Raw genomic sequence first — 9,466 nt, forward strand, 5'->3', positions numbered from 1 at the left:
GTGTCCGAGCAGGTGCTGGCCCTCCTGTCCCAGGAGAGCCACAGCAGGGTGCCGAAGCTGCTGTGCCTCTTGCAGCGTCTATGCAGAGAGCTTGCGAGATGAGGGACTAGGTCAGAGAGACAGCAAGAGCGGGCTTTTATCTGGTTTGGGTTGGTCCCGAAGACTGAGACACCGCCGGCTCTCACTTCCTCGTTCGGATTTTCTGGATTGCCCTGAGTAGACCTTACTTGGGCAAGTGCCTGTTTGTAGATCCGTCTGGAACTTGGATGCTCCAGATTTTCCCGGGCGCAGAGGGAGCGGGGAAGAGCGCCTGTCTCCACGGGGAGGCGGTGTTGCTGCTGCCATCGTCAGGGTCCGCTCGCCTTCCAGCCAGGGGGCTCGATCCTGACTCCGCTCGCTGCCCAGTAACCGTGGGACTCTGGGCAGGTTACTGTCCCTCCCTCGGGCCCCACTTCCCCGTGGCTCAAAGGCTCCTGGGGTGGTTTTGAGGACGAAGAGGGGAGCAGCGTGTACGTTGGACGACGCGGCTGGTGCGTAGTTGGTGCTTACGACTCGGCTGTCCTGGCGTGGTGGCCGCGCCCAGAGTCCCAGCGACTCGGGAGGCTGGGGCGGGAGGATCGCTTGAGCCCGGGAGCTCTGGGAGGGCGTGCGCGGTGCTGGTTGGGTGTGCGGGCTGCGTCCGCAAGGTCGCCGGCACTTTGGTTAAGCTCCCAGGAGCGGGAGACCGCCACGTTGCCCAAGGAGGGCCGAACCCGCCCAGGTCGGAAACGGAGCGGGTCCAAGTTCGCGTGGGGACCGGCGGTGGGCTCGTGCCTGTGAAGAGCCTCTGCGTCCAGCCTGGGCCACAGAGGGAGAGCCGTCTCTCAAAGAACACAGCGCTTGGCTGGGGCTCTGCCAGGGTCCGCGTTGGGCTGTCGCCCGCGGAGCTGGGTCTCTGTGAATGGTGAGGTCAGACAAACAGTTTGGCCCTGAGGCTTTGAGGTCACGCTCCCCAGACCGCCCAAGTTAGCTTACCTAGCAGTGAGGCATGGGAGCAACGGGAAAAGGTGGGGAAGGGAAAGAGGGAGGGCAGAACTTCAGAAGATGGGGGGGGGAAGGTGTGCACTGGGAAGGAGGTCTCCCCACGCCCTCCTCATACAATCACATACACACATTTTCACTCAAACCCCCGTAGTTTAAGCCATTCTTTTTCTTGTGGAGTCCAAAGGGACAAACTGTGGTCTTTTTTTTTTTTTTTTGTCAAGGTTATATTTATTTATTTGAAAGAGAGAGAGAGAACAGGAGTGAAGGAAAGGGGAGGGGCAGAGGGAGAGGGAAAGCATACTCTCCACTAAGCAGGGAGCCCTGACCTGAGTGGAAGGCAGATGCTTAGGGACTGAGCCACCCAGGTGTCCCCAAACTGTGGTCTTCTATTGAAGGTTTGCCCTCAGATCCCAGTGATAATTTCCCTTGCTGTTGGGCCCTTTTATGATGATAAGTGATGGCAGGCTGACTTCTGGTCTGAAACAATGGGCTGGGGACAGAATGCTTTTGAAGGAAACTTTGCCTCAGGGAACAGCATGAAGGTCCCTGATCTTCAAGCTGGAGCCAGTGGACACTCAGGGAAGCCCTGAAGTCTAGAGTAGTTGCTACTTCTTGCTCACTAGGTCCGATCAGCTTGTAATCATCAGTGTAATAGTCCTTTGTGCTATCTTGTGGAAGGGAAAGTTGACCAAGTTTCCAGGAATTAAATTAGGACCCAGGATTAGAAAGTTGAGAAATCCCTGGGGTGGGACAATGAAGACACTGCTGGCCTTGCTGGTGGACCTCAAAGGCTCTGATGGTCTTTACTAACAGTTATTGAGAGAAAAAGAAGCGTTAGCCAGGTCAACAGCTGCATACCAGCTACCCGGTGACGTATTAATTTGCTCAAGCATTGAAATCACATCTGAAACAGTAGCTACAACTGAGGTCCCCACCTGCTTAAGGTTACAATAAAGCACTGCGGTCCCTGAGATCACCACCGGAGCCGAAACCAAGAGTGGGGCACTGAACCGACTGCGCAGGCGCCCCAAGATGTATTTGTTTTCTACAGAGGCTAAATATGCAAGATGACTAGAATTTAAATAAAGATTTGGAAAAGAAAAAAATATGCAAGGTGACTTGGGGTGTAGTGGGAATCACCATCCCTGCATGTTTCAAGTCCCTGATGGTGGTACTAATCTCTGAAATCCCTCGAGGAATGCAGCATTGCTTTTGGATTACTATTTTCCTAGGTAAAGGAAGTTCTAGTGGTTTCTGCTTGGCCTTTCTCACCATAATAGCTGTCACTCCACAGGTCATGGAACCAATGTGGGTATTCTGCCAGTTCCTGAGTATATCTGTTCCAGTTATAGTCTGGAATTGGGGAAATAACCAGCAGGTGAGTTTGGGGACTTAATGGGCCCACCGTGAGTCAGTAGTAAGCTATGACTCCATTGATCCCCTGACCTCCATGAGCCCCTACGCTGACTGGTGGGCCACAGCAATGCTTGGGGCCTCCTGGAATTAGTGTCAGCTCGGAAGCATTTTTCACTACTCCCCCAAAAGTCTGGTTGTTTCCTTTACCCTAATGCACAGTCACCCTGCTAATAGGTCCCTCTGGGGGAAGGCTGGCAGAGAAATCAACAGTATGTGTCTCTGGCGGTGTAGTGAGAGCTTTCTTCAGGGGACCTGGCCTCCCCTTCATCCAAGGGGTTTCGGGTCTATTAACTGGCTCAAACCTGGGAGTCAATTGAGGGGCCATGACTCTGTTTTGCTGATTGAGATTAGACTCGAGTGCACTCCACCAGGCACTCTTCCGGTTAAACAGCTCAAGTAAGAATTTAGTGGACGGCCCACTTGTTTCTCTTCAAGGATTACCGTTATCAACTACGACAATAATCACTGATTTTGGTGGAGAGTATACATTGTGCACTGTCCAAAGTCGGGGAAAGTCTTTCTTAAAAAATCATGGTTCACACTCACCCAGGGATGCAAAAAAAAAAGGGAAAACCCCGTAAAACGACCCATGTGCCTTACAATCACAAGCACATCGAAGCACCGGGAAGAAAGAATAACCCTTCAATCTGCTTGCGTGCATCAAGTTCAGGAAGTGAGTCACAACTGTAAAAACATCGCCACTAAATCTGCAAAGGGGTCACAGCTTCTGTTTCCTTTCACCGAGACGGGTCTCCACTGTCTCCACGTCCCTTTTCAACCGCTCTGCTGCCCGAAGTCGAGCCCAGCCGCTTCGGGGAGCGCCAGATCTGGAGAGGAGTCCAGATCCCCACTTCCTGGCGCTGGGCTTGTCTGAAGTCTGTCTGCTGGCGGTGGAGGGAGGGTTCGCGGCTCCTCTGTAGCCCAGCACCCCCAGCTGGAGTGTTGTCTTGACTTCATTTTCCTCTGGACCCCAGGTCCCTTTCTGGTTACCCATCTTTTTTTTTTTCTCCTTCTGGAGTTTCCCAGTCACATGTAGTTCTATTTCACATCGACACATAAGAATTAGGTTCTTGGAGCACCTGGGTGGCTCAGCTGGTTAAGCATCTGCCTTCAGCTCAGGTCATGGTCCCGGAGTCCCTGGATAGAGCCCTGCATCGGGCTCCCTGCTCAGGGGGAGCCTGCTTCTCCCTCTCCCTGTGCCCTCTCTCTTTCACTCTCTCTCTCTCAAGTAAATAAATAAAATCTTAAAAGAAGAAGGAGGCTCTTTTTATCATATTAAACCTAGGCTTCAAGGTGTCACCTGTCCACATTGTAACCTCCCCCAGGCGGATCTGCCCGTGTCATCAAACTGAGGCATTGCACCTTGAGCCTAGAACAGTGAGGAGCCCCAGACACCTGAGAAGCACTAGAAAGCACCCCAAGGGGAGCCCTCGCCCGGCCCCCAGTCTTGCGCCCCTGCTGGCAAACGTCCCAGGCAGAGCTGTTCTCTGCTGCTGGCATGAGGTGGTGCTGCACGAAACATCACATGTAAAACACTCAGCACAAAAACATAATAAAATAAAATAAAATAATAAAATAAAATAAATAAAACACTCAGCGCAGAGCCTGGTGAACATGTGCCAACTGGGGGCAGATAAAGCCGGCAGATCTTTCTTCGAAGTCCCTGCCCCTGGGGTCAGTGTAAGGTAACACTGGCAGGACTTTCCCCTGCGGTGGGAAGTCAGGATTGATGACCTCCCATTCTCTCCTAGTCGTATTTCTAACAGCAGGTCCAAGCCCCTTCCTCCAGGATCCCGTGAGGTCACTGCAAAGGACAGCTAAGTTTTTTATATTCCTACTTTCACATCACACACTACACACTTTCATGCTCTAATATTTCTGTAAAAGAAACCGGAACAGATTTCAAATGGTTTTATATAAAAGTGAGGTCAGTGCTGGGGACAATAAAGATCCCCCCAGTAAAGGTCCCTAAGACCCAGCGGGCACAGCAGAGTGTCTGTGAGACCTGGACTGACCCTGCACGAGAGCCACGCCTCCTTGTGCACAGGTAGCAGGAGAGGATGGCAGGAGGCTCCCGGCTAGAGAATCGGTACCACATTTATGTAACAATGGAAACAAAGCCCTCATACCAGACCTAGGGCAGGCAGACGGAAGAAGTTTTATAACCAAAATCACTGAATTGTTTGATTTTTTTTCAAGAAGTCACTTTATCTAAAAAAATTTTACTGCAGCAATTAAGGAACGTATGGATCCAAACATCATAATCAGAAATTTGAGGTTTTAGAGGTGCCTGGGTGGCTCAGTCAGTGAAGCGTGAAGCATCTGCCTTTGGCTCAGGTCATGATCCCAGAATCCTGGGATCAAACCCCACCGGGGGTTGGGCTCCCTGCTCAGCGGTGAGTCTGCTTTTCCCTTTTCCCTCTTCCTCTGCCCCCGCCCCCTGCGCACTCTCTTTCTCTCTCTCTCTCTCAAATAAATAAAATCTTTATAAAAAAAAGAAATTTGGGGTTTTAGACTCAGCAGCCTTTTAAGAAGAGGTTAGAAAGATTAAGAGTTACAACTTCTCCAAACATTTCACAAGCAGTTGAAATAACTAAGTCTTAACATATGTTACAGGAAAACCTACTAGCAAATTTCATAGCAGTCGAAGACTTCCTAACTCTGAGTGTCAGGAGCTCAGGAATAGCAAGAACAGCTGAAGGGGGGAAATATGCATGTATTTTGAAACACACTTTAGCCTTCCATCTAGCTTGCAAGCACTTTAATAAAAATCCACTTCCTTTCTTGAAAGGAAGTCTCGCTTCTTTCTGATGATATTATTTCTTACTAAGGGTAGAGTATATACGTTTCTTCCACAAGAGAAAAGGCGTAGGGTTACCACTTGCCTGACGGCGATACACAGTAGGGGTGCAGAGAGGCCGGCTTAGGTGAATCTTCCAGTGAACATTAATATCCTCAATTTATTCCTCAGCCTCATAGAGTATCTGTGAAACACCCACAGCTTAATGGTGAAAGAATAAATCCTCAACCCCCATGATCAGAAACGAGACAAGGGTATTTTATAGATTTCCCTATTCTATGAATGAAATCGTATAAAATGTGCCTTTTCTTCCTGGCTTATTTCACTTAGCACGTTTTCGTCCATCTTGTAGCATCGATCACGATATCATTCCTTTGCATGGCCAAATAATATTCCATTGTATGGACCTACAATTTGTTTATCCAATGAACCTCTTGTTGGACATGTGGGTTGTTTCTTCTAGTGGGCTATTATGAATAAAGGTAAATTCACATTTGTCTGAAAGTATTGGTGTAGACATATGTTTTCGTTTCTCTTGGGTATAAGCTAGGCCACTGGTAACTCTATGTTTACTTGTTTGAGGAACTGCTGGACTGTTTTGCAAAGTGTCTGTACCATTTTACATTCCTGTAAAGTATGAGGGTTCCAGTTTCTCCATATTCTCTCTAGCACATGGCAATTTCTGTTTTGTTTGGGTTTTTGGCTAACCTAGTGCGTGTGAAATGGTACCTTATTGTGGCTTGGATTTGCATTTCCCTAGTAACTAATGACTGTTGAGCATCTTTTCCTGTGCTTGTTGGCCATTTGTATATCTTCTTGGAGAAATTTCTTTCTTTTTTTTTTTTTAAAGATTTTATTTATTTATGTGACAGAGAGACAGCCAGCGAGAGAGGGAACACAACAGGGGAGAGGGAGAGGAAGAAGCAGGCTCCCAGCCGAGGAGCCTGATGTGGGACTCGATCCTGGAACGCCAGGATCACGCCCTGAGCCGAAGGCAGACGCTTAACGACTATGCCACCCAGGCGCCCCCCTTGGAGAAATTTCTATACAAGTCCTTTGCCAATTTTTAAATTAGGGTTTTGACTTTTTGTTATTCAGTCCTAAGTGTTCATTATATATGTAGAATATTAGAATAATCAACTGATTTTTGCCAAAGACACCCAGACAACTCAGTGAAGAAAGGAAGATCTTTTTAACAAATGATCCTGGGACAGCCGGGTAGGCACATGCAAAAGGATAAAAAAGGACTCTACCTCACATCATGTACAAAATTTAGAATGGATCAAAGACCTAAATGTAGGTCGTAAAACTATAAAACTCTTAGAAAAAACGTAAGAGGTGAATTTTCATGATCTTGGGTTTACCTGGTTTATTACCTACAATTCCAAAGCACAACTAACAAAAGAAAACAAATAGGTAAATTGTGCTTCATCAACAATTCTACAATTTTTGCATCAATGGACATCAGGTGCCCCTGGGAGATGCGGGGTAGACGGTACCTGCCGCCCTGGGGCGTCCCGGGTGCCACCTGCCGCGCCGGGCGGGTCGGGACCCTGTGCGCACACGTGTGCGCGCACGCCGCCTGGCATCAGAGGACACGTAGCCACAGCCCCCTGCGCCGAGCTTCCTGTCGCTCGAGGTGATGACGGTGGGACTCGCCCGAGCGTCCCGGCCCGTCGCGCCTCCGTTAGCTGTGAGCCGCGCCGCACCGGGTGCGCGAAGCCGCCACTCCGGGGACCCCGGAGGCCGAGTCGGACCGCGCGCGCTAGGGGACAGGCCCGGGGAAGAGGTGGCGGGACGGGGAGGGCTGGAGTGGCGAGGAGGAGCGGGCGCCCCAAAGTGAGGGCAGGCGGGTGGTGGGGGTGGGGTGGGGGCGGAGGACCGTCCCCGCCCATCGGGGGCACAGGGACAGGCAACGACCCCACCGCCTGGGACATGCGTGCCCGTGGCTGTGCTGCTCCCCTGGCTCTGTGCTCGTTCGGGTCCCCTGGTTGTCCCCCTACTCCGTTCTCCCCCCACCCCCAGCTGGCTGCGTCCCCACGGCGCCCCCCTCAGCTGCAGCCCACTTCTCCACGCCCCACGTCCTCACTCGCGTGCGCGCTTCCCCGAGGGCCTGGCGTGCCCCGCAGCCTCCCCGCGGCTCTCCCGGGAGCCGGCGCCCCAGTCCTGCTGAGATGGGCTGGGGCCTTCGGTCCGTACACTCTCCGCAGCCAGCTGCCGCCCGCCCGGCTTTACCCCACCCGCCGAGGGGCCTGACCATCCCCACCTGGGGGACAGTGACAAGAGCCCTTACCTTCAGGAGGCTTGAGGGTATTGGTACCTGACGGAGAACTGGTTCCCAGCTCAGGGTCAGCTCTCGCCAGTGAAGAACCAGTACTCGAGAGGCAAGTGATGGTGGGAAAGGAAAGGTTGCTTTATTCAGGAGGCCAGCAACCTGGGAAGGATGGTGGGCCGAGGGCTCAAAGACCATCTTCCCAGTCCAGGGGGAGCCTGGTGCCCGGGTGGTTAGTCCTATGTTGACATGTCCTTGGACAGACTTGCTGGCATCTGCCAGGGCTGTTTTCCAAGGCGGTCAGGCCTTATCTTCTGGGGAAGTCTGGTCCTTCACTCCTCAAGGCCAGTGGTCTGCAAATCTCGAGGAGAGTAGGTTAGTTCCACTACAGACCAAGGGACTTAGGTCAGTAAGCAAGAAGTGCCTAAGCTTAAAGCAAGTTCACCCTTAACACCGGTTGGAGTGTTGTTACAATGTAATGTTCCCATATTAAAATGCCCTATGCTCTGATTTCTTTTATATGAAATAGAGCCAACAAAGACATAATGCTGTAGTGTCTAAATGATACTCCCATGAGCCTCGGAATAAAAGAAACCCAAACCAGTACCCTAAACTTCCCAGCCCACTCGTGGCCCGTTCTTAAACAGTGTCTTCCACCAGGGTAGCAACTAGGTTTTCCAGGGTAGCAACTAGGTTTTCCAGGGACACTGCCGGTGTCTCCTCAAATGCCCAGGGAGAGCAGTCCCTGTTCCCTGGAGGGACCCACTTCTATCTCCATCACCCGTCCCTGGCTTTTGTTTCAGGTGAGAGGTGGAAGAGCTGTGACCTGCTGTGTGATCTCACCACCTCCCCGGCTGTGAGCGCTCCCGCGTTCCACGTTACCATGCATGGAATCCCCTGTCCAGTGTAACTAACCCAAGAAAGCTGCTTGGCCATAAAAACGTATCAAACCATAGGAGTGAAAACGCAGCTTTTATTTGAACAGCTGAAGCAAGGCTACTGTTATTCTAAACCGGTTTTTTTGCATTTTCCAAAATTGCATGTAGGCATAAGCAGGTACGTTATGTGATTTTTTGGCAAGGGCCACCTCCACCCCGGTGTGGCTCGTGTCAGCATCCACAGCCACTTTGACAGATCCAGATCGTTTCTGTGGCTCCCTAGTTGCCTACCAAGTAAAAAGCTCAGCACGTTTTGGGAGGCCAGGGTGGGTTTTACGTATTCATCTGCCTTCCTCTTGATGCTCGGGATGGGTGTGCGGGGATAGACTTCAGAGCACCCTTTCTGCATGACTCGTTGACGCTACAGATGGCTTCGGAAGGAGCACAACGGAGGAAGCCTGAAAAGATGACGGAACTCAGTGGATTCTGTGGCCCCCCGGGGGCCTCTTTCCCCTGCCACCTGCCCGCCACACATACTGTCCTGCACAGTCAGGGGATCTGTTGGGAAATGCCAAGCCCGTCATTTCCATTCTGTCTGTGTCTAGAATCTATTCTGCTCTGCTGCCATATTTTCAATTCCTGTTTTAATCGCAAAGTCTGTGGTGTAGATTTTCATATCTTGTCCAGCAAGCTCACCATCACAGCTACTCCCACATATGTTCTCCCCATTAAAATGAATGATCAGCTCATTTTATTTCATGGCAAATGAAACCTGGTACGGGTTCATGAGTGTGCTTGCACTGAATTGGTGAATTTATTTTGGGAAAAATGTATAGGGTCACAATAATGAATTTTCTTCTCCAGCAAGAAATGGTATTTTTTTTTAAGATTTTATTTATTTATTTGAGAGAGAGAGAGAGAGACCGGGGGATGTGGGGGGAGGAGCAGAGGGAGAGAAACAAGCAGACTCCACGCTGAGTGCAGAGCCCTAAGCAGGACTCGATCCCACAACCCTGAGAAACCAAGAACTGGACACTCAACCAACTAAGCCACCCAGACACCCCCAAGAAATGGTAT

This window comes from Ursus americanus, chromosome X, assembly GCF_024610735.1.
Source record: "Ursus americanus isolate L20-20 chromosome X, mUrsAme1.1.p, whole genome shotgun sequence".
NCBI lineage: Eukaryota > Metazoa > Chordata > Mammalia > Carnivora > Ursidae > Ursus > Ursus americanus.